The sequence below is a fragment of the Colletes gigas genome, unplaced genomic scaffold (assembly GCF_013123115.1).
Source record: "Colletes gigas isolate AHSC1104 unplaced genomic scaffold, ASM1312311v1 Colletes_gigas_Sc00007, whole genome shotgun sequence".
NCBI classification, from domain to species: Eukaryota; Metazoa; Arthropoda; class Insecta; order Hymenoptera; family Colletidae; genus Colletes; species Colletes gigas.
Genome location: NW_025106636.1, coordinates 3,468,808 through 3,492,827, shown reverse-complemented (window position 1 = coordinate 3,492,827; position 24,020 = coordinate 3,468,808). Strand labels below are relative to the sequence as shown.

The 24,020-nt window shown below is 43.5% G+C and overlaps 1 protein-coding gene across 1 annotated transcript in view; it reads left to right on the top strand.

Annotated features, from left to right (window-relative positions):
* Positions 1 to 24,020, top strand: part of LOC122396174 (tyrosine-protein kinase transmembrane receptor Ror) — a 49,669-nt gene that overhangs the window by 10,271 nt on the left and 15,378 nt on the right. The window lies entirely within an intron of this gene.

Here is a 24,020-nt window from a genome sequence, read left to right as displayed (position 1 = left end):
AAATACTTCTTGTTTCACGTTCAAAAATATTCTTCAGTAATAATATAGACTACAGGGTGTCTCTCTGTTAAAACAGTGGAAGATAGAACAAATTTTAAGTGAATATCTCACATCCTGCGCAGACGTTATCAGGAGGAACACACCAGCGATAAGAATGAAATTATAACTCCCGTCTAAATCCCGAAGTAAAAAACCTCTTCCAAGGAGAAGAGATCACCGTCAAAAAAGGTGAACGAACCTTCAGACGCGTATTATGGGCCGCGCTAAGGCTAATTCACCCTCATCCCCTGGTAGGCCACGTCGTCCCTCATAAGTCGGTATTCAGCCCCGGAAAGTTTTCCCCGTGTCTCGGAGCGGAATTTCGTGCGCGAAACTTTCCCAAAAAGCTCTTGTGCCCGGGAGCGATGAAACAAAACTGACAGCGTTCCTCTGACGAAGTTACCGAGCGACACCCCTAACAAATTCTAATCTAATCGGGGGCCAATGCGCGAAGAAAACGTGTCCCCGCCCTGTGGACCGCTGGCCAGCTCTTTCAGACCCTCCGCGACGCGAAAGTTTGATATTACCACTCTGCAAGTCAAACTCGTTCGAGGATTTCGAACTTCTTTCGACCACCTTCCAACGTTCGTGCCTTTTTCCGGAAGAATGCAGCTGTGTTTGGGCCTCCAACGCGCTCGCTATGTTGAAATTATAAATACAATCATACCCTAAACCTCCCTGGTCGCGTTAATTGAAGGATACCTCATTTTTCGGCTTACGTCAGCTACTCTGTGACCAATTGATTCAATAGCTCTGTATTTCTCTGAGTATAAATCGCCACGACGCAACTGCTCGACTAATGAATGCTTCGTAAAGAAATACGAAGGGAAGAAAACGGTGTCGACGGGGGTGGGAAACCATAGGGTGGTTCTCTCGGTCGCAAACTTAATCGGCCGGCTCTCACGGGGCGCGATCAACGTCACTCCGCTCTTCCACGGGTGTTTAATTCGTGGGGTGAGAAGTCGAGTTAATTAACACGGTGCTCAATTATTCAGGGCAGGCCTAATAAGCCGTGTCGAAACTGTTTGCCGCTGGTACACGATCGGAACGAGTTTGCGTTGCGCGCGAGCGTCGCCTGGCTTTTATGGCGAGGTGTTGCTTCCGGGGACAGCCGCAACGGGAGAGGGGGAGGGATCGAAAACATCAATTTTTGATACTCAAATTGAAACAGTTGAGAAAGGAAATATAAATATGTATTCCACTTTAACTTCATTTTAAAATTTTCCCCACTACTTTTATACAACTTTTCCCTGACTCGAAAGTATCACCCTGTAGATCCACTCCACTCTACTGGCCCGTAGGAACGAAACGATTCGTGAAGTAACACCCGGTGTGTCGCGGAAAAAGGCAGAGTTGAAGAAATATTTGACACTTGGGACGCGCCTAGGGATTTCGCGTGGTTTAGGGAAACGGAGGGTCAGGGAATTTCGCTGTCCATATTACTTAGGCGATCACCAATCGTCATTCGTTGCTTTTAGCCTAATAGGAAACTTTGAGCAGTTGGAATACGCGACGGGGAAGCGTGTTATTCAGTGACAACTGAAATTTAACTTATCCTTCGAAGGGTGGAGATGTTAGAAGTTAACCTTCTATTGCAATATGGTTGACACTTTGGTAGTTTAAAAAAGGAAACAATAAAATTGTATAAAATTTGTCCATTCGAATGATGAGTTAAACTACTTTTCAAAATGAAAGAATTCCTGTTTCTTGCCCCCCCCATAAAGGTTTTTACGACTGCAGGGATCTTCCTATTGCCATTGTCTTCGTGAAATTTTTTTCCCACGAACAACGACGATGGAACACGTTGGCGATGGAAAATTGGGGAAGGTAAATGGCTGCACTAAAAGGACGTCTGGCCTCGCACCTTCCTAATTCACTTATCCGTGTTGCCCCCGGGTTTTTAACGAAGAGACTTAGTTACCCTAAAACCCTGTCAACCGGGCCGCTCGTAGATTTTTCACGTGTTTACTTAACCCGTCGAACGAGATATTCCAAAAAAAAAGTTCTCGGTTATGTGTGCCTAGAAAAAATAAAAATTTGTAAACAGAAGCCATCGATCAATGTTACGGTAACGGCGAAATGGAATGGAAAACTGACGAAATGAAAATAGAGTAATCAACCGATCCTGTTGGGTCACTTGAAAATTGAAATATATTTTTTTATAACAACGCAGTGTTTGTAGGATCGAGTACAACGTGTCTGACCATTACTAGGTAATTCTACTTACGGCGTAGAACTAACTCGTAGGGTCAAACAAGTAGAAATAACTCGTCATGTCAGGCCAAGTAGAAATATCTCATAATAGTCAGACGAGTTAGCGAAATCATAATTCCAGGCGCGCTGCACACATTTTCAAAACGAAGCCTCGTAGATAAAATTATATTCTACATTTTTGATGCATTTCTTTCATGAGAAATTATCTGCTTTAAAAATTTTGACCAAACAACAAAAATCTCCGATTTTCAAACTACAAATCATTGTAGCACTTGATTTAAATTAATTTTCCATCGATGTTGCATCGAATAATTTCGTTTCACTTTGATTATAAATAATTTCGAACGAGTATTCGTGTTTTGCGCGTAATAAAGAAACCTCGCTAAATGTTCGCGTCAGATTATTCGCGATCGTTGATGAATATTCAAGACATCGTTCATAATTTTTCGTACAATTCCAACCCCCTCCGCGGATGATTATTTACAATCGACGGTGATTTGCGGGAAGTGGTAAACGTTCGTTGAAACAACCCACGGTGAAAAACGAACCAGGGGAAAAAAAAGCAGAGAACGAGCCTTCAAGCGACCGATAATTAAAATGATATTCGCAAATTTGATACGTCGCGTTTCCGGCTGATTCGATTAATTCAGAATTATATTCATCCCCCGCCGGTATCGATTCCTCGCGAGTCCTCTCGCTCGACTGCCCCTTATTTTACTCCGTCATAACCGAATTTTAATTAATCCCGGAATTATTAATCTGGCAACCCAGGCGGCAACTTTGATCCGCCTATTTTGCAGGAGAATAATTGAAAAAGTTTCGCGGGGACTGTTTAAGCATACCATGGACAATTTGTGGCCGACCCTTCTGGGCATTGGACGGCTTTGATGCGAATGTGACCACCATAAAATCCTCTAATTTGAATATCATTCGCTGGCAAAAGTACAAAATTTTCTGTCTCATCGTGCCATAAAAAAAAAAACGCAACACGTTAATTAAATTAGTTGCTATTGTACAAATGGAAATGAACTGAAATGGGTATTATTAAGTCTTGTTGCTAATTACAGTATGTCGACTAAAATTGAAATAAAATTTTACTTTTTCGAATATCTGGTGGAATGTTCATTTTCTTAGAATAAAACAATAACATTTTTGTGGAATTCATGTAAATTCAGTGAAATTACTTTTTTCGAGATACATTTATTTATTTACTGATCACTAAATAATCTTGCACATTCTCTGTGTATTTATACGTATAAATAGGTATGTTTATGATTTCGATTTTCCGCTGAATTTTCGATATTTTCGGGATCGTTTGATAAAACCAAAGTCAATAAATGTATTTTTCAGAGCTGTTTGTTCGTCTGTCTAAATATTAGTCTCGCCAAATCTCGAAAACAGCTCGATATATTTCGAAAAAATTATGTGCGCTCGTAAAAATCATTTTAAACAGCAGGAGACCACCTGGCTTTGCTTTCCATAAAAAGTAAATAGGAAAAAAGTTTTCCTCCTGACTATTAGCGCCGCCAGGAGAGAAATGATGAAACACAACTGTCATGGCTGCGTTGATAGAGTCCCCTGATGGAGCTAATAGTAGGGGGGCACTATTCTTTGGTTCATTCAATACAATACACCATAAAAGGTCGAGAAATAATATTCAGGATAGTATAGGAGTAAAATCATCGCTATAAAACAGATTTATTTACCCTCCGTACGTCAACATTTCGCGAGTTATTTTCCCGCGGGTTCATTAAATGTTAATCGCGACTCGTCGCGATACGCGATAAATAACCGACTCGCTGTTAGGCGGATCTCATTCACTCTCGAGCGGGGTGCGATAAATCATCCCCTAAAATCCCGAACAAGAGGCCGCCGCAACGGAATTTCCCGCAAGCTTCCAGTCGCGCGACACGGCAATAAGACTTTCAATAGCGCGCGAAAAACCGATAGCAGAATAATCGAAAAAGTTCGCCTGTCATCGCGCGAACGCATTAACGTCGCGCGCTGAACGCGCCCGGAATGCGCCTCTTGTTCGATTTATGGACAAGCTGATGCACGTACAAGTGGTGGGCGGGGGTGGACGAAGAGATTTTAATAGAGAGAAACTCGAACAGAGAGAAACTCGAGATGCAGAGTCTCGAGCAGAAAGAAGATCGACACGAAGGAAATGAAATAGAGGTTCCGTGTCCTCTGCTGGAAGTCGAGGTTGATAGCAGATTTATTCATGAGGTTACGTCGTTTTGGTCGGTCAAATTTTTCCATACGATTCGAGCTGAACGCGTCTACGGTATACTGATAAATATAAAATTACGAATGAGGTCTGGGTTAGGAGGAAACTTGCAACAAAAACGTGAAAACCTCGAAAGATGCTCATTAACAAAAGACTAGGGACACTTTTGGGGGTGCAAAAAACGAGAGATTTAGGATGAGAACAGGATGTGTAGAGAAAGACACGTTGGAGAGAGGGCGACAATAGAAAACGAGAGGCCAGAGTACACATAGGAGAGGGACAGAGGAATGGGGTTGCAAACTACATAGACGTGTAATCATATATAGATAAGCGTGAACGTATTCACGAGGAGAACCCAAGATTCTATCGTTGCAGCAGCTGCAACGTAAGAGGATGTGGCGGACCTTGGTGAAAAGCCTCCGCACCCGATTCCGACGTGATTTCGTAGGGTTATTTAGTAGTGGGTGGAGAGAAGGGTTCTCGGGGAAGTTTCACTTCGCGATATCGAATCGCGGAGCACAATGATACAATGAGTTTCGCGTACACGTCGCTTGTGCAAACGTGCTCCAAGATACCACGGCACCGATAGCTTTTATAATTTTACAAAATAGAACACCTGGAGGAACTTTACTGCTGAAACGTACAATGTTAAAGTACCTCGAAAAATATTGACTACTTCGACTCAAATCTAAACTAACATATTCCAAAATTCTAGCCAGAAGGGAGAACTTTCGAAAGATACGTCGTAGAATCGCTTATGGTCGCATTTACAGCAACAACGTATAGAATAAAAATTGTTGGAAATCAAATTTGGAGCCTTTTTGTCCCACACAAAATTTTCGATGCAACCCATAATAAGCGAGATATCGCCTCGATTTTGCAGACTATAAACATGGCCGCCATTAGAGCTGCCCTCGGTTAACGGCGGGAAGAAATTGCGTTCCAAAACTGACGATATATTAAACTTCAGGAAGGACTACAATAGTTAAGATAATAATTCTGTAGATCTAGCGACAAATTTTCTAAAAAAAAAGCTACAAATTTTCAATGAATTCGGGACCCAAATCTGCGCAAGTTAATGTTAGGGACGAGTCGTACAGTCGTAAAACAATCTCGATCGACGGGTTGGAGTTTGGAACAGTTAGCAACACGGACACCAGAAAATCGAGTAATTTATGGCGCCTCGTGTACGCAACAATGCTCGCTGGAAAAGCCGGGACAAGGGCTTAACGACTATCTACGAAATATCGGCTACGCTGCAACTAGCGACGATTTACAGTCAGGCACGATTAAGTAGCTTACCTAGAAACTCTCCGCCACGCCGGAAACTTCGGCCGGAAGTTTCGAGTGCAACTCGCAACTGCTCCGCCGCTTGAATGCGTTAATCAAAGGATATTTGGCAATAAGACGGGGCTGGACTAGGGGTTGTTCGAACCGGGGTTGGAGTTATTGCGGGTTCAAGCGCGCGTTCTTCGAAGATTGTTGTTGTCCGTTCGCGACAAGTAGCTAGCTATCATGGCTGTCTAGAAAATTAGACAATCGGTAGACGACCATCCTTCAACTACTGGGCAAACTATGCTACCAGAAATAGTTGCTCAAACACTCTTGTTCAAATGAAATAATATTTTAAAGTTAACTATGAATAGTTAACACATAAAATTGCCTGTGTTACTATTGACATTTACATCTTTCTGGTTGTATGAATTATGAACGTCAAAATAAACAGTATTCATACGTATGAAACATTTATTTCAAGCATACGAGATCAATATCATTTCATATGAATCATTGAAAGAGTGCAAGACTTCTGCGATGGCTGCCGTTAATGCAGCCCTCTGGTAGTGGGACGAGGAAGTTAAGTTGCGTGTCAGTTCATTAGAGGGCGTGATATTAAAAAGATACTCGCCAGAGGGCCTCGAGTTTTACTCGTTCTAATTAATCGCGTAAATGCAAGTACTTTCGACGCTCAAATAATTAATTAACGATCGTTAAATAAACGTAATCCCGAGAAATTGTATATTTCAAATTAAAGTGAATTGAATAACTTGATTAAATCCGGCGAAAGGAGCGAGGATAGATTAGCCAAAGGAGAGTTAACCAAGCGGAGATAAGAATAATCTCGTCTCTCGGACTTCAAATCCTGCAATAGCAATTCGAGAGTTATGCATGGACACGCGAAATTCAGAAAATCCTAAGATCCACTTTGCCAAAGTCCTTTAACAGACGTACCTTCCGCAAATTCTAATTAAAATCTGGCATTTTCCTGCGAACGAGCATGGTCGCTAAAAGTACCAGAGTCTATCAGTCCCGAACAAAACTAATAATTGGAGAGTATAGGGTTTAGAACTTCTGGTGGACTCCACAGAATGCTCACGATCCGGAAGAAAATCTGGACTAGATTCTTAATAGACACGCCACGTAGGTCGAACAAGTTGAATGCAAGCTCGACACGCCAGGCACACGGCAAAGGTCGAACCTTATCTCGAATCGCAGGCTCAGTCACGCCTGCCTCGAAGACGCTTTTACGCCTCGGGCACGGCTTTAACTTTATGCGAAAGTTGGCCGGCGTGCGAGCTACAACTCCAGCTGGATGCTTCAATTTCACCGTGGACGCTCTTAACGAGAGGTATCTTGGTTTAATGATACGCCAGACGAGCCGTCTGTAATTATACCCCCTTGAAATTTGTTAACAAATTTATCGACAAACTTGGGAGGATCCGTCTGGTTGGTCGACTTCTCCCCGCGGGTAGTTCTTGGTGTTTGTTGGCTCCCTGGGAGCCAGCACGAGAAAAACAGTACTTGCATCCTTATCAACTTTGATCGTACGAATCCTCTCAAATTAGTCCATTCACAGACGTATCTCTCTATTACTCTATTACTCTAGCTTAACCCTTTGCACTCCTATGTCGAGTGTGATTCGACATCAATTTTTATCTCACCCGACACTTTTTCAAGTCCAAACCAAAGAGATATCGTACACTTGAAAGTTACAAGATGCAACAACAGTGTAAATAAAACAGATATTTTAACAGGTAAATTTCAAATAAAACAGTTAAAGACGTTGGGAGCTGCTGGTAACAAAATTGAAATATATTTCGGAGTGCAGAGGGTTAATATACTTCATAATTTACCTCTAAAGGTATATTGTTAGGGGAATGAATGAAAATGGGTCCCAAGAAGCACGTCAACTATGGATAGGTTTGCTTATGTTTGGTTCAGTGTTAACAAACGAATGGAGCCAGACCTCATAGACAGAGGAATAAAGATCACGTATCTTCCTAGTGCCCTACCATACTGAACGTAAAGAACGAGATTCTATAGACATAAATTCGTCCTTTAGATGTTGTATCTCGCCCATAAGACTGGTCTATCCCTGTTCGAGAATTGTTCCGTCAGACAACCCCCAACATATGGATCCGCCATAACAAATGCATAGAAGACTGTTGAGGCACAGACGAGGTATACGAATAGACCTTTCACCTTATGGACCTGAAAATTCGGAGGTGATTTTAGCATCCTCTTCAGATGGATGGCGATCAGTTGAGAAACTATTCACTGAATTAGCATTGATAGGCAAACAACTGTAGTGTCGCGTAAATACATGTGAGTTGACTATGAAAGAGATTTCTGAATCTGTTGGTAACGTTGCGAATGACACGAAAATGGTAATGGGGTTTCGAGACCCCATAAAAATAGGCCGGTAAAATACATTGGGTGAAGGATCTATTTCTATACCACTCTAGAATCTTTGATGAATCAATGAGAATGAAAACTAACCTAGCGAAGAAGCTCTATATTTATGATGACCTATGCAAAGCGGATCGCAGCCAATTTGCTAATATCATTTAGTTTTTAATTAATAATTGCATTACCCAGCTGAGAGTGATACGATTATTAATTAAACGCTAAATAACATTACCCAGGTCTCACCACGAGGAGGTTGCTGCGAATGGAGACCCGCCCTAACCGATTCCCAACCACCCTCCATTAATAAAAATCTTTTATAACCAATAATCGATGGTCGAGGAAGCAATAAACGAAAGTGCAACCAACGAAAGAAACAACCAACGAAAGAGTTTTTCGAGAAAGAATTTGCCTGTAAATTTCAAACTCCTGCCTAACTATTAATCTAAATTCACTTACATCCTACCTATCTAATCATCTAACAAAATATTTAAAAAATATGTTCTTCCTTGTTGATCCTGAAATATATTGTTACATCCTACCTAACTATAAATCTGAATTATTAAAACATAAACTAAGCAATCTGAAACGAAATACATGAAATACATTCTTCTTTCTTCTATCTTCCATTTATCCCACGATGATTTCCTGAAACACAAACAAAGCAGTATCAATCAAACTTGTAAGAATTCTTAATTTTTACCTCTATAAACCTAAAACTTCCGTAGAAATTTGATCTGTAACAGAAACTTGCTTAATAGATTAGTAAGAGAACAACACTGAATCTGTAAAACTACAAATGCTACAACTACAGGCAAGTGCAGTGACAAAGTAAAAATGGTACATAATGTACGAGGTTACTTTGACTCTAAAATGTATTCGTCGCGAAATATCTTCTTGCACGTCAATCTAATGATATATTTTAATAAGTGAAGAAAGACTTTGGGTATCCTCGATATCGAAGATACCCAAAGTCGTCGACTAAATTATGAAAGTGAATTTAATTATCGAAGAATGTAAAGAACAATCGGAAGCTACTAATTTGACACTCGTTCTAAAGTTAATATAATTATAAGTATTATAAAAGATGTTAAAATCATGACTCTACTTTCGATCGATATTACGATATTTGTCATATTGACAATTGCGGCGTGTACAAACATCGCACGCTTAAATAAAACGCGACGCGACACGTGCTCATAAGCGTGCAGTGAGTGTGGGTATCAGATTGATCCCCCCCGGCCTTGATTATCAGAAAAGCAAGTCGCGCCCCTGACCCACGTCGATCGGACCTCTCTACGTACAACCGCCGGGCCCTGGAGGACACACGGTCACAACAGGACCCGCTTAGTACTCGAGAACGGATATGGGTCAAGAACTCTCACCGGAGGTCATTCTCTTTTCCGTATAAAGAGGAGAATATATGCGCTCGGCGAGGCCCCACTTAAGCTGAACCAAGCTGCACCGGGGTTGAAGCGGTAAGAGCTATCACACCTACTACACAGGCGTCACATGTTTCATTCTATCAAACAGAGGTGATCGAGCGAAACTCTCCGATCCTTTCGGTCGAGACATAATCTCGGAAAGCGAGAACCAGAGAACAAGCGAACGAGAGGAAGTTGTACTATTCATATATGTATATGTACTCATTATATATTCATTTTAAAATGAGTGTCAAATTAAAAATGAATCTACTATGACATTTGTCATCTTGAAAATCGCGGTGTGCAAGAAGCTTATAATTTTAAGCAAAAGATACTGAGATAAAACAATATACATGTGTTACTATTCACGGGTATCATTCATACCCGCGGTCACTACACTTGCCAAAGGTAGCACTTATACAACCAGTCGAAGCTTAAGTCTAGTTCAATTGTACCGAGCAATTATTTTGTTTAACCCCTTGCCTTACGATTTGATTTCCAACTGTGCGTGCCAAAAGGTCCAACTCCAAGGTCCATAGGCCCGGTAGACTTATCACATCTCTGAGACGTCTTGTTCATGTTTGGCCCGGTAGACTTATCGCTTCTCTGAAACATCATTGTAAGCTGAGGTATTAGAAAGGAGGTTCTTAAACACTTAAAAATGATCTATTACCTAGCTAAAGGGAATTGAACAGAGTATACTAGCAATATGTTACAAGAATTTAAGCTGAAACGTAAAAATAAAAATCTTATATTCAACAGTGTCATCGAGACACCAAGGTGAATCAACACCAAACGATCAAACGAAATGGAAGAATCAAACAAGGTACCTCCGTAGAATATTACGAGAATTCGAGCAAGAATATAATATTACATTATTATATCTTGCAATATTATACATATCAAAGCAGTCAGATGGATAAATAAAGTTGAATTCACATCAAACAAACAAATAAAAATAATAAAATATGAATAAGTGGAGTGGACTTACTACTTGTTGTCAGTACATAGGGTAGTTACCACTGGATCAGCTGTAAAGTAAGAAAATATTCATATTATAGCAACGTCAGTTAGGCAAGCAAGGCAAAATCAGTTCAGTGAAGCGAAATTGGTATCAAACGATAGAATAGAAGAGGGGAGAGAATTTTTAAACGGTTCTTACCGTTGGTCATCACCGTCCGGCACTGGTCAGTAGTGGTCAGCACTGGTCAGTAGTGGTCAGTAGTGGCAGGAGCGCTAGCCAGAACTGGTCAGTAGTGGTCAGTACTGGTCAGTAGTGGTCAGCCCTGGTCAGTCCTGGCCAGTAGTGGTCAGCAGCGGCCAGCAGAGGTCAGCAGCGGTCGCCGGTTCACTTCAGGCGATTTGTACACTCCCGAATTCGCGACGCGACTGAAGAATTCTTCGCAGTGACCCTGCTTATATGTTGAAGGTGATGAAAGAGTGGGGAGACCAGTCAGAGCCAACGTGAAGGTTAACAGTTAAGACTGTCTTGTCTAGAAAGAATCTATTTCGATTGGTCCCACCTCTTGACCATTTCTGGATCTTCACCGGACCGCTGACCTTGATGCCAACCTCACTGTTGACCACCAGTGACCATAGGCTAGTCATTGTTGATCATCGACCCATTAAAACCATTACGAGGATCCCCTTACAATTTGATGCATGATCTCTTTAACATTTTCTTCCACTTTGGAAGAGTGTATCTCGTTAATTTTTGTCTTTTTGTACGTCAGTTCGAACAATTGGCATACGTGAGTGAAAAATTCGGAGGTGATTTTAGCGTCCTCTTCTCATGGATGGCGGTCAGTCGAGATACTATTCACTGAATTAGCATCGATAGGCAAAGAGCTGTAATTTGCGTAAATCCATGTGAGTTGACCATTTCTGAATCTGTTGGTAACGTTGCAAGTGACACGAAAATGCTAATGGACCGAAAAAATACATTAGGTGAAAGGTCTACTCGTACACCTCGTCTGTGGTCCTCGAGGGGATTCCCCGACACGTGACGGCGTATTGCGTTCCTCGCGGGCACTTTTCCAGCGCTCGTAATGGCGGATATCTCTGCACCCAGCGTTGCAACAGCCACATCTTCGTCCGCGAAACTAATTTCTCATCAGACCAGCGACCATAGGGACCCCGTCCCGCAACCTATATTAATGGTATCGCCCGTAGAAATTCGCTAACTCCTTTAACCGAAAAGTTGCCCGCCCGGTAACTCTTGAATCGACTTGTGTAGCCGCAACAACGCACACCTCCCCATCCTAGACCCGCAGATGTACACGTCCGTTCCGTGTGTTTAATGCACTCGAAACACAGAACACGCCCCGGGGGCTGGTGGGGTTGCAAGGATAATTTCGGATAACCGCACTGGTAAAACCTGAACACGCCGGGGGCGTATCCATGGCCACAGGCTGGAGGCCGAATGAAATTTGAATGCAACTTAAATCTTAATAATATTCCGGCCTTATCTTAATTAGCTTCCCCGTTGCGATGCGTGTTTTAATACTGGCACCCGCCGGTTATCCCTCCGATCAAAATTTATAACCGGTATTACGCTACTTCGCGCGTTAATGCCGCTGATATCGTTCGTTCTCCTTTCCTTAGATCCGCGCGGACGTACTAACTCGTCGACTTTCCATCTGAATTTCAAATTTTCATATTTTCATCACGAATTTATTTTCTAAGTTCTACATGTTGCCCACTGTTTTATCCTGCGTCGGTAATGCAGTTTCTACAGTGTTTTTCTACGAGCTATGCAGTAATGCTCGGATATATGACACGGAACGAGTCCGCCTATATGACCACGATGTGGTTATTATGCCCCATTACAATTTATTAGATTAATTTATTTGTGTTGAATCTCTGAGAATTGCGAGCATCTTTCCCCACGTATTTCGAAGTCTGATCATCCAGCTAACAATCACCATTCCTCAAGTTGCGAACATTCCTGTCCCCCGGTGCTTCCACCACTTGTGTTTCGATCAATTCCGCGACGTCTAAGATTCTGTTCTACACGAGTCCCGCTCAAATTAAGCGATCACACCGGTAACTTACGGTTCCATCGAAAGTTCGCCCCGTGAATGGTAAACGGCGCCCGGGAGTTCCCGGAAGTTCTCGCCTGTGGCGCGGGCCCAAGTACGTACGAAGAAGCGAAACGTGGATCGAAATTCAGTGCCTCGAGCTTCCGTGGAACTAAAGTTCTTAAAGCGAGAACTATTGTCGATTCAATTCGGAACGGCTTCGGGAACCGAGCGTTGGCCATCTCCGCAATATCGGTTAACAAGCCGACGAAAACTGTCGGGACTCGTTCGAGAAGACCCGTGTAACTTCGCCCCGTGGAAGTTGTTGCCGCCTCGGTGGCGATTTACGGACGACCGCAGAACTCTTTTCCGTCGGGCCGAGTTGGACGTGCACTCACGAGAGCACTCGATTTCAACCGCACCTCTTCTCCCTCGCCAATGAGTGTGAAATTACACTCCCGATATCTAGGCGAGCACCTAAACACTCCAGACGCGGCGAGAGTCCTTGCGACCTGTCGCAATTAGCGGTTCGAAGAACCGACGGGGAACGTGCCCGTAGCAGAACCGAGAATTATTTTTCACGTTGTCGGGAATTTGTAATTAATTGCGGATACAACGGTGCTTAAACGAGTCTTCGATTTCGAGACAGTTTCGGGTCAATTAATGCGTATTTGCACGGTAATCGAACCTGACAAAGAATAAGAGCCAGCGACCACTCGATATTGGCCCATTAAGACGACCGGTCGGTACCAGGCTGTTCGACCGTATCAAATCGGATCTATAATTTCGAGTTTCACTTTATAAATTGCGCTGATACCGCGTTAATGATCCCCTCGCTCGTCGTAATCTTTACTTGAAAATCAGGACTAACGACTGGCAATTTATAACGATGGCCGCTCGGGGGATTCTTTAAAGATGCTGTTTCGCTCCGGTAACCGGACTATAAATGGCATATTCTTAATTAAAAATAGTTCCGGGGGCTTTTCAGACCGCTCGGGACGTAATCTGAAATTGCGACAGCGTCGTAAACTCCGACGGATTAATCGACGTTCAAAGAGTTAATTAACGCTTTATAACTATGATGTTTTTGGAACCTCGAATACAGTGATCCTGTTAAACATGTTGGATTTCCTAACAGTGACGATCGTATATGTCTGGAGTTTTGGCCATGGGTTCTACGAACTCATGGTGTTTATTATAGATATACCTTTTACGTATCATTTAATAAAAAGTACATTCTACCAGTAATTATTGTCGTTTCATTCGAGTCACACGTCCCATAGCCCTACATTTTCCAATAAAACAAGTCCATTCTTTGCATCCATTTCGTGTGTGTTTTCGAGGAACATGATACCGCGAACAATATCGAAGGAGAAGTAGCGCCTGTTAGGGAGGGACAACCAGTAACTCGAGGCGTCGGAAAGTGCATTTGAAAAATTCGAAAAATAGTTGACACGCACACGACGGTACGGATACTCCCAGAAGCGACCGCATTAAACCGAGACCAGTCATAAAAATGAAACAGGTCCGCGCGACTCGGTTATCGTTCACCCGGTGTTCCCCGTGCTCGTTTCCACGATTCGATCCTCTTTTTCCTCCGCCCCAGCACGCTTACACGATCTCCCCCCCGGTAACGGGTCACCGATATAATTCCCCGGGTGTCGCTATCGGCCTATTCATTAAAAGGTCGCAACACAGCGCCACGCGGAGTACCTCACTCTCCCGACGCCTCTTCCTTTTTCCTCCCCCTCCACTCCCCCCGCCTCACGGACGTCCTGTGGCGCCTGCGGATTCCACCCTACCACCGATTCGACCTTATCTACCGTCCGTTTCGCGTGTACCTGCGATCGCCTCGTTTCTACGTCTGCCCTCCTCTTTTTCTTGCCACCGTTCGCCCCCTCTTCCCACACCCCCGCACCTCCCCTGTCCCGCTGATGGTCGTCTCGCGCTTTTTGCCCACGTAGTTCGTGCGGCGAAGTCAACACCAGACGGCGATAAACCCGACCGATTTCGGCCTTAACTGGCTCGTGAGTATCGCCGGATCCACGCGGATCTCGTCGATTTCTTTTCGTTCTCCGGTTCTCTGTCCTTACTCCTCCGTCGTCGCCCTCGTCGTCCGTTCGTTTCGTTCGTTTTGGGATCGTCGGTGTCGCACGACCGTTGGCCGCATTAGAGGCGAGACACAACACGCCGCTGACGATAATGGGCGCAGATTCGGACGCGACGGGTGATAAAACGCGAGCTACCAGTTCTGCTGCGCGATACGGTTATTAGATTAGACGGAGGGATCGAGGATCGAGGTGACGCGGGTCGGAAAGACGTAACGAGATTTCGAGCGATAGGTTGAGAACGATTGTAGAGGGGCAGAGTGTCAGAATTAGACGGATTGGAGTTTAAAGAATGGGGTTCCTCGAAGTCTTTATCTCGTTACACTTTTCTTCGTATCACCGCCTTCACATCGTTCTGTTAACATACTAAATGTTTTGTTACTCTTGGGTACTAGCAGAAACCCATATTTCCATTTTAAATAATTCTGACATAGGGTTGGCGCATTACGACCAAGTACCAACTTCAATTTTTAGACATTCGCAACTGTTTGAGCGACTTCAACGCCCATTTTCTTTCCCCCGCCATTTTGTACTTTTTATTTGAATTATTTATGATATTCCAGGATACGTTTACTACCACATACAGTGTACTAAATACCTAAATACCTAAATACCTGCATCCCTGATTCAGAACTAACCATAGACTCTCAGACCTATCCCCAAAGCTTTCGTTATTTAAAGATCTCATATTTCGTCCCGCGTAATTTAACAACACCCTGTATACCCTTCCAATTCAAGCAGACTGAACGGGCAGCTTGGATTGAAATTAATTAACGCGCCGACATGGCGTCGATGAATGCAACAAGAGCAACAAAACAATCATGTAAAAAGCATTCGCAAACAAAATTGGTGGCGAAGTTGCCCGCCTATGGTAAAACAATTTGACAAGCACATCCGTACAAAACCAGACGCAAACAAGCACGGGAAATAATAAACAGACAACGAACGCGTTCACAATGAACCCTGGGAACAATATCTGTTTAACGGTGAAATGGATGGATGGTATTTTTCAGCAACGCGAAATATCCTCCGAAGCATGAACATTTTCAAAAGCGTGTTTTCGTATCGCTTATTCGGAGAACGGTTCTTCGTCCGTGAAAAAAAAAAAAATCGACGCAATATTTCGCCCCGACCGGCAGCAATATTTTCGACAAATTTGCAATTTACAGAGTCGACCCTTCGTACCAAATGCGCGTTATCGTTACGCCCCCGCGTCCCCCCTCTTCGCCCCTTCGACCTGCACCACCCCCCACCCTTCGAAGCGCCTCGGTTTTTCGCGCGCGTAAACCGAAAACGCGGCTACATAATCGTCCATAAACGCGTATAGATTTCGCGTCGCTTCGGGGCTGCCAGTCCCTCGGAAAGCCGGGGCTTAAGGGACTTAACAATTCGCGTTTCGCGTAATCTCGCATGAATCTTCATCGTCTCCTATCTGCGCGCGCTTTCTGCAAAGCTCCCTGATGCTGGATCCAACGCAAACATTGTTCGATAAATTGCCGACGGAGTTTTTATTCTGCACATATTTTCCGCCGGACATATTGGAGGTTCAACGGTGACGTGAATATACAGGCTACCTTTTTTTTAAAAAAAAAAATGGCGAACGTTACACGAGCGTGAGAATTATCGTTGATTTATGGTCGAAAAATTTCTAGGTTGCACGATGAAACACTTTCGGATTACTTTTGAGGTACATAACCTCAAAGATGGTGGGTTTGAACGTGTAACCTGTACAGTTTGAGGTTAGGTCTGTGGAAAGTAATGATTTTAGAAATTTGGGATCAGTTTTGAATTTAGATTTAGAATACACTACCAACAGAACTGTACCTAGATATTAAACTAATCAAAATGGGCGATATAGGTTAAATGTGGGAAACTTGAGGTTATGTATTTCAGATTCATATAATTTTAAGATACGTAACCTCAAAAATGTTAGGTTTGAATATACATATAACCTGTACAGTTTGAGGTTAGGTCTGTGAAAAGTAATAATTTTACAAGTTTGGAGACTAATAAAACTGCAAAGATGCAGAAATTTATAAGACAAACGTAAAGTCTACTTTACAAATGGTTATTATTACCTAACCCAGACCTAACAACGTCCAACGTTGGCAAACATGGTGAAATGAAGCTTCACCGTGGTTGGTAACGTGGAAACCGAATCGAAGTAACTCGAGGAGGAACGTGGCGAGGGAGGAAAGGATCAGGAGCGAAAGGCCAAGCAAAAGAGACGAATCAAAGCGTGTGTTAGTCACGTTGGAAAGTAGCCGGTCGTATTTTCACCGAACGGTTCGTTAAAGGGCCCCGAGATCCACCGGGCGGACGAAGATTTTACCGGTCCGTGATGCGTGAAATGGATACACGACGACCGGCCAGCCGTGGGCAGATCTAAACAATAAGAGGGAATATTAGTCTTGCTCAACCGGGCAGGTGTAGATGCGCCCCGTGATTTCACGTATCGCGGTGTCGCGTCGAGCTACAGGTATCTCGTGCGAGACAGAATTCCCCGGGGGCAGTTTAACAAATTATACGTGGGGTTTGATCCTGTTCTTGCGAGGGTACACTAGCAGACAAAAGTAAGAGACCGTGCAATTTGATTTCTACGGTTGAACAACGTTGTAAGATGTTAAAACGGGTCAACTGAGGATTACTCGATCCTGGGACTGGTCTTGGGGTTGTTTAGAAAACGCTGACGTTATTACAGGATTTGTAGTAGCGCGAGGGTTACCTAATCTTAGGATTAGTCTCGGTATTGATCACGGGGATCGTTCAATTGCGGGATTAGTTTCAGAATTAGTCGCATAAGGGTTGCCTAATGCTAGTGTTGGTTTAACCTTTCTAGGGTAGTTGGCCCGGAACCGGAAAATTTATAACGTTTGGGGTAGTCTGGAAGTTTTGAACCTGTTTATTCTGATTGAGTCTAGAGATTAATAACTACCACTCGCTCTTTCGCGCCCTGTACTAACATGAGTCGGTACAGGGCCCCGGGGGCCCCGCGTGGAGGTGAGGCGAGTGGATTTCACCAGAGTGGGCCCGCCAACTTCGCCGAAATTCTCCGCACCAGGCTGCTATCGAGATAGGAAGCCCAGGTATAGGAGAACATCAGCTAAATCGGGGTTTTTGACCTGTTTAAAACTAGCAAATCCCACTCCAGTCTCGTGCCCCCAAACTAGGAATGCAGACGATGCCTGAAAAATTGAAGGTTTTTGTCCTGCGACCATTTCATGTTTAACTTGTATTAATACATGAAATGTAGTTTCCGAGCAAACGGATAATTTCTACTTCCTACAGCAGGTGTATTATTATTCAGAACATTCCATCCTAGCGTTCACGATCCTTCAAAGGAAAGGGAATTTAAAGTACTACGTAAAGTTTGAAATGAGGGGAGAATATATCTCCGTTTGCCAGAAAATTTTCTTGAATATGGAAACTATTCCTAAAGAAAAAAAATTTCCCATAAATTCGTGATACAAAGAGTGCTCTAAAAATTTCCACAGATATTATTCACGTAGATTTTAGAATATCCTAGACTTTTTGTAGCCAGTTATAATCTTCGTCCTAGAAACACTGTTTGTCTCGAAATAAAGGGAAACGTATTCCAGCCATACAATGTTATATAAAAATCCAACCCATTGAAAACATCGAAAGTCCATTTGCAAAAGTAACGCACGCTCGAATTGGTCGTCAAACAAACTTTCTCGCTGCGCTCGAAGTGAAATTCATGAAAACATAGGAACACGTATCATTGTCACTTCCGGCCGGCAACATTTTCAACTAAATCAAATAAATTCGCTTCAAGCGCGCGCTGGGTAACGTTTCTCCGTCAAAAAGCGCATACAGGACGATTCATTTTAATCTACGAACCGTTATATTCCATACTGGATGAATGTGAATCGACAAAATGGAATGTATGGATATTGAAAAAGAAACAAGGGTAATAAAATAACTTTGAAAATACATTCTCTATTGCCTTTGTCGCGATAGAAGCTCTGTATTCGATATAAGCGACTATCAGTAAAAATCGCTACCAGCCCCGTTTTCGAGTACATGTGTGATCCAGATACATGTGATATTGATTAATATGAGTGCCTGTTAGATTAAGACCAAATGAATATCATTTTTAAGCAAAACACCTAATGCCCGCTTTCAAGTGACAATTTCTACCCCGGATTTTAGCAACAAAATGATAATTTCTACATTTATGTGTGGATAGTATGAGTTATTGATTAAAAGTTGCTAATTCATCCGCTTTCAAGCGAATTGTCGACCACTATTGCGTCACTTGAAAGCGGGCATCAGCGTACTTCAACCTTCAATTGGTGATTTTGTGGCGTTGCCTCCCATGCTCGCCGCCAGAGGGATCGCGCTCTCACAAGCGCTCGACCGACGTCTAAGGCAGGGCCTGCTAGAACTAGCAGCGAAGCAGCGCCACAATTTGATGTCCAAATGATAATTACACATACATCAAATGGGCATCTATTTCGAGATACGTCAACCTGACGAAACACCATCGATGAAAGGTGAAAAAGCCTCTAGTTCGCTGAAAAATGAATTCAGTTCAGTAATTGACTGCCAACGTATCCGGTTGACAAACACCGTTTACCTCTATTTCGCGTTTTAAACGTGAAAATTACTTTCGAAAACCTTGTTTGAAATTGTTTATCAATATGTACGCGAAACGCCTTATACAGCGGGGTCCCGACTGTTCCATACATCAAAAGTTTCGACGGAAAAGTGAACGGGTGGGGAAGGGTATCGTTTGCGTTTCACGTGGAGTTTCGCGCAACGGTCGATTAATAGCGCAATTAAAGAGCGGCGCCCGGCAAAGGCACATGCTCGATCGTTATTGACGGGGCTCGACGAAATTCCATTTCGTTTCAATAATTCGCGTCCGCACGGTGACACGGGCGTTAATAAAACGGGAGTTAAAGTGCAGCCGCGTTCATTGTAAATACGTGTCCCGCACCGCGTTTTACGCTATCACGTAATAGCATTACAGTTTATTTCGTGATTCGATAACGAATAAGCATAAATAGCTTCGAATATCGTGCCCGCTGTATCGAAATGATAATACTAAGCGGCCGATGCGCGTGAAATAATGATTCGCGCGCGTGCGCGCGCGCGTACGCGTACGCGATAAAAATTCTCCCGATCCGGTAAAATCGTTAAATTTTATCGCTTCTGTAATACGCGGCGCGGATATCGCGCAATAAAAACATACCCCCGATGCTTTAGAAATTATTGTAATTGCCTTAACGTACAATTTCAGTGTACCTGGTGCGCCTGCAATACCATTATTGGGCGTCACCGGCCGGACGAGATCCTCGATGGCTTTGAACAGGCTGATTAGTGGCATTAGTCCGAGGCTAATGAAGGCTGACGGAGGATATATAACATTTAGATGTACTTATGCGGACTCTGCGTGGGTGATATTTATGGACTCGTTCCATTACGCGTGGTTAGCTTGTCACGAGACGTCTCATAATCGCCAGAGGTGTCATCCGTGTGAACCCATCTTCCCTGATACCCATTTGTACATACATTCCTCAGCTAAATAGTGCTACTGATGAGTCTAGGAGACCTCATATCTCTCTGCTTCATCGCTAAGTGACTCTGATACCTTTCAACATTTGGGACGTCAACTATATCATTAAAGCAATAGGGTTCTGAAGCCTCCTGCTAATTTAGTGGTGAGTTATGTGGATTCTAGACACTCCAGCCAGTCTACGTAAGACTTACATCTGAATAAGGCTTCGATACTGTTCACAAACCCCTTAATCTAGGGCAACTTTCCATATAGCAAAGTCGCCACAAGTTAAACTGGACGTGCTACCTGTTGAAACGAAGTCACTTCTTGAAAGAATAAGCACACCTCCCTTCAGCTTCCACCAATTTAGGTTCTGAACTTGCACCTATATCCAAGACACCACTGTGTCAAGAACAGGTGTACAGAAAAGAGATGAGCTCAGCAGTCTTAGGACAAATGGGCCCAGAAGCCTAGTTAGCACTCGGTGAGGTTTCAAGAGTGGAACCCAAAGTACCTGCTGAACGGATACCAGGAGGAACGTTCTGTGGGGGCATTTTGTAAATTATTTCATCTAAATACGGAAGCTTTAACCAGTATCAAACAGACTGTCCCGTGGCAGTCAGTGATCCACAATTCATGCCTGATCGAGCGCGTAACCCTGGCATTTTCGCCGGAAGGCACAGCGTTCCAACGATCATCCAGCAACCTGCAGCTCGTTACCATTTACAGAGGGTCGTGTAATGCGTGCCGCGTTACACGCGATTCATGCAACACGCGCGACCGTTCCGTTTCGAAATTCGAAAGCGGTTAATGCCGACGGGAGCACGGTTGCTGGCTCGCGGTCCATTAGAAGCCACCTCTTTAGACCGTTCCGAGCGATCGCGAAACTGATGGGGGTGGAGAGGGTGTGCTCCGGCGTAGGGGTGGAGCGGAACCGGGAAAACGGATAAATTGGAATGGCGCGCGCGGCCTGCCTTGTATCGACATTTTGGATAATCCTGGGGCCACGCAGCGGCGCGTAGAAATGCTCGACTGTGTAAACTATGCAGCACCGACCGTGTATTTATTAAACATGACCGGCTACCGGCCCGACGCCACCCCGACGAGAGGGTGTTGCTCCACGTGACGATCCGAGGGTGACGTTAACCTCCACTTTCGATCTTATCCTTTCGATACTCGAGAGAATTGGCTAGGCGATTAGAGATACTAGGCGACGAATTGGGGGAATACCTCTCAAGGCATTGCTTTAAAAACTCAGTGGATGGAGGAAGAGAAGGGTTACGTGACTTGTCCACATCAATTATTTTTACAGACGTTGATTTGGTCTCGTATACGACAAATTAAAGATCCTCGAAATCTCTTAATAGGATGATACACTACCCCAATGCCCCACAGAATTGAAGGGGCACAGGTGGGGAGGTAAACACTCGATGACCTTGAGTAGATATTTTTTCCATCCCCCATTTGCGTTTCAAGTTCTCATTCTTATTCGATTTGTCGATTTGTTCCCGAATTATTAAAGAAATAATTGAAAAATAATTTGGAGAATAATCAAACGAGTTATCGAAGAAACGAAGGTAATGGAAAACGCAATGGGAGGAATAATTGGCAAAACAATGTAAGAATAACCGAGGGACCAATGGAAGGTAAATTCGAGAGAACCGTCGGAGGAAGTATGGAAGATATAATTGAGGTATTATGGGAGGGTTTACAGAAACAATTGAACAATTCTTGAATAGGTGGAAGGATCCTTGCAATAATGTCTGAAGCAGCGCTTCAATGAAATAAATGAAATGATGAAGGGCGTAATTGCAAGAACGACTGGGAGCGATGCTCGAAGAAATAAACCGGGCAACACAGCGGTTGAGCATAATTCTAGAAATATTTGTAAGAACGTTTTTGCTTATTTTTGCGCCGATCAGATCCTCCATTGTGTTAAATAATACTGATATCCGAGCATCGACCGGCGGTGTTCTGATAAAGCAATAAAATTCCCGACGATTCGAGGTCGAAAAACGAAGCAGAGGAAAGGAACGCGGATCGAGAATTGCGAGCAATCGGATGTCGGCTGGCGGATCCTCTTTTTGCATCGCTTACAAGTGGTTCCGACGATATTTAGGATCGAAGTTTGCTTACGTAGAGGAGCTGCTATCATTTATCTCGGTGCATTCTCTACCTCGGCGGTGCACACCCCTCCCACCCACCCGCCCCGCACTCCTGTGTCTGCTTTTCTCGGAGTTCAACAGCGAAACGATCGCATCACCACGGCGCGCCAGTGGTTCTCACGAAGTTTGGACACTTTAATGATACAACTTGAAGGCCATTTCAACTTCGACTAGAGCCTCAATAGGGAACTCGACCCGTTTGGACCGGGCGAGACTTCTCGCGAAAAGTGAGCATTATGATTTTTCGCCGCTGTTGTTGCCGCGAACGGTTTGGAAACATATTTCGAACACGTTGACAGGGCAAATTGTCGAACCACAGTCCGAAGTTGTAATAAAATACTTTTATCGATCGCAAAGCCATTGAATTTGAAGACATAAAATTTCGATATCCGAGGAGATCAATTTTAATTAGCTGTATTCATTATTGGGAAATGCTGGCGGTATAATATACTAATTACTCCCATCAGGAGCCTAATTACTATGAAATATTAATGACGCTAATTAAGTTCCGATGCTCTGCATAACATTAATGGAACGTAAACAGTATAGTTTGATCAAAACCAACATGGCTGCTCAAGTCCGCATCCCCGGCGAGGAACCGTGCGAGACTGTCTCTGTTTGATACAGGGAGAGGTGTGTCTGTAGGTTAGCCCGCAGAAACGAGGTTAAAGTGGCAGGGAGGAGGGGGAAGCTAAACTGCACGGTGGGAATGACAACTCGATGCCCTTCAGCGGCCATTTCATTCCCACCGTAAAAATCTAATATCTATATTAATATCGAATAAATCATTAATATTCATCGCTAATATCACAATCTATATTAATTTAAAATTTCAAAGCACGAAACATATTGGTAAAACAGCCCCCATAGTGAAATTTTTTAAAAATTTACGAATATGATTACTGAGTAACACACTAATAACTCAGTCAAAGAGATTAAGTAATTCAATGTATAAAATAGTGATAATAATTTACGTGAAATACGCAGTCGTCAGAGTGCTAAATAAATTTGATAAATTTCATGAAAAGTTGACGAGTTTCGAGAAATTTTTTTCTATAATTCGTTTCTGGAAATTACCGCGATGCATGCAGGTAAATTCTAATCGTAAAAGTCGCGTATTCCTCCCACTCCTCGAGTCTTCTCCATAATTCCGCACTAATTCCAGTCAGGGCGAGCAGTTGCTCAATTTCGTTAATATATCGTCGCGCGTGCCGGCTGTTTAAACGGCGATTTAATTTCATTTAATAACACGGAACGGAATTACCGTGATTTATCGCGGGTACAATATACGCGGAATTCGCAATGCGCGGCTGGGAAACGCCGCGGTAACGCGAGCGTGTGCAACGCTGTTTCGACGGTGCACGGGCGTAGGAGGCTCGTTTCCACCCCGCGCGGGCTCCGGAGGAAAAAAAGAAACGCTCGCCGACCGACGAAATTTAATTACGTCTCGGGCAAACTGTTTCTGTCCGTAAATTCGTATTCGCAGCAACGGATATCGCGTTGCATGTCGAACGAAACCCGCCCCGCGAGCATCAAAGTACGCCCCTTATTCTCATTACCCGCTAAAGTAATAGCAATGTCCCTCGAGTTGTCACTAACATGAGAGACAGAA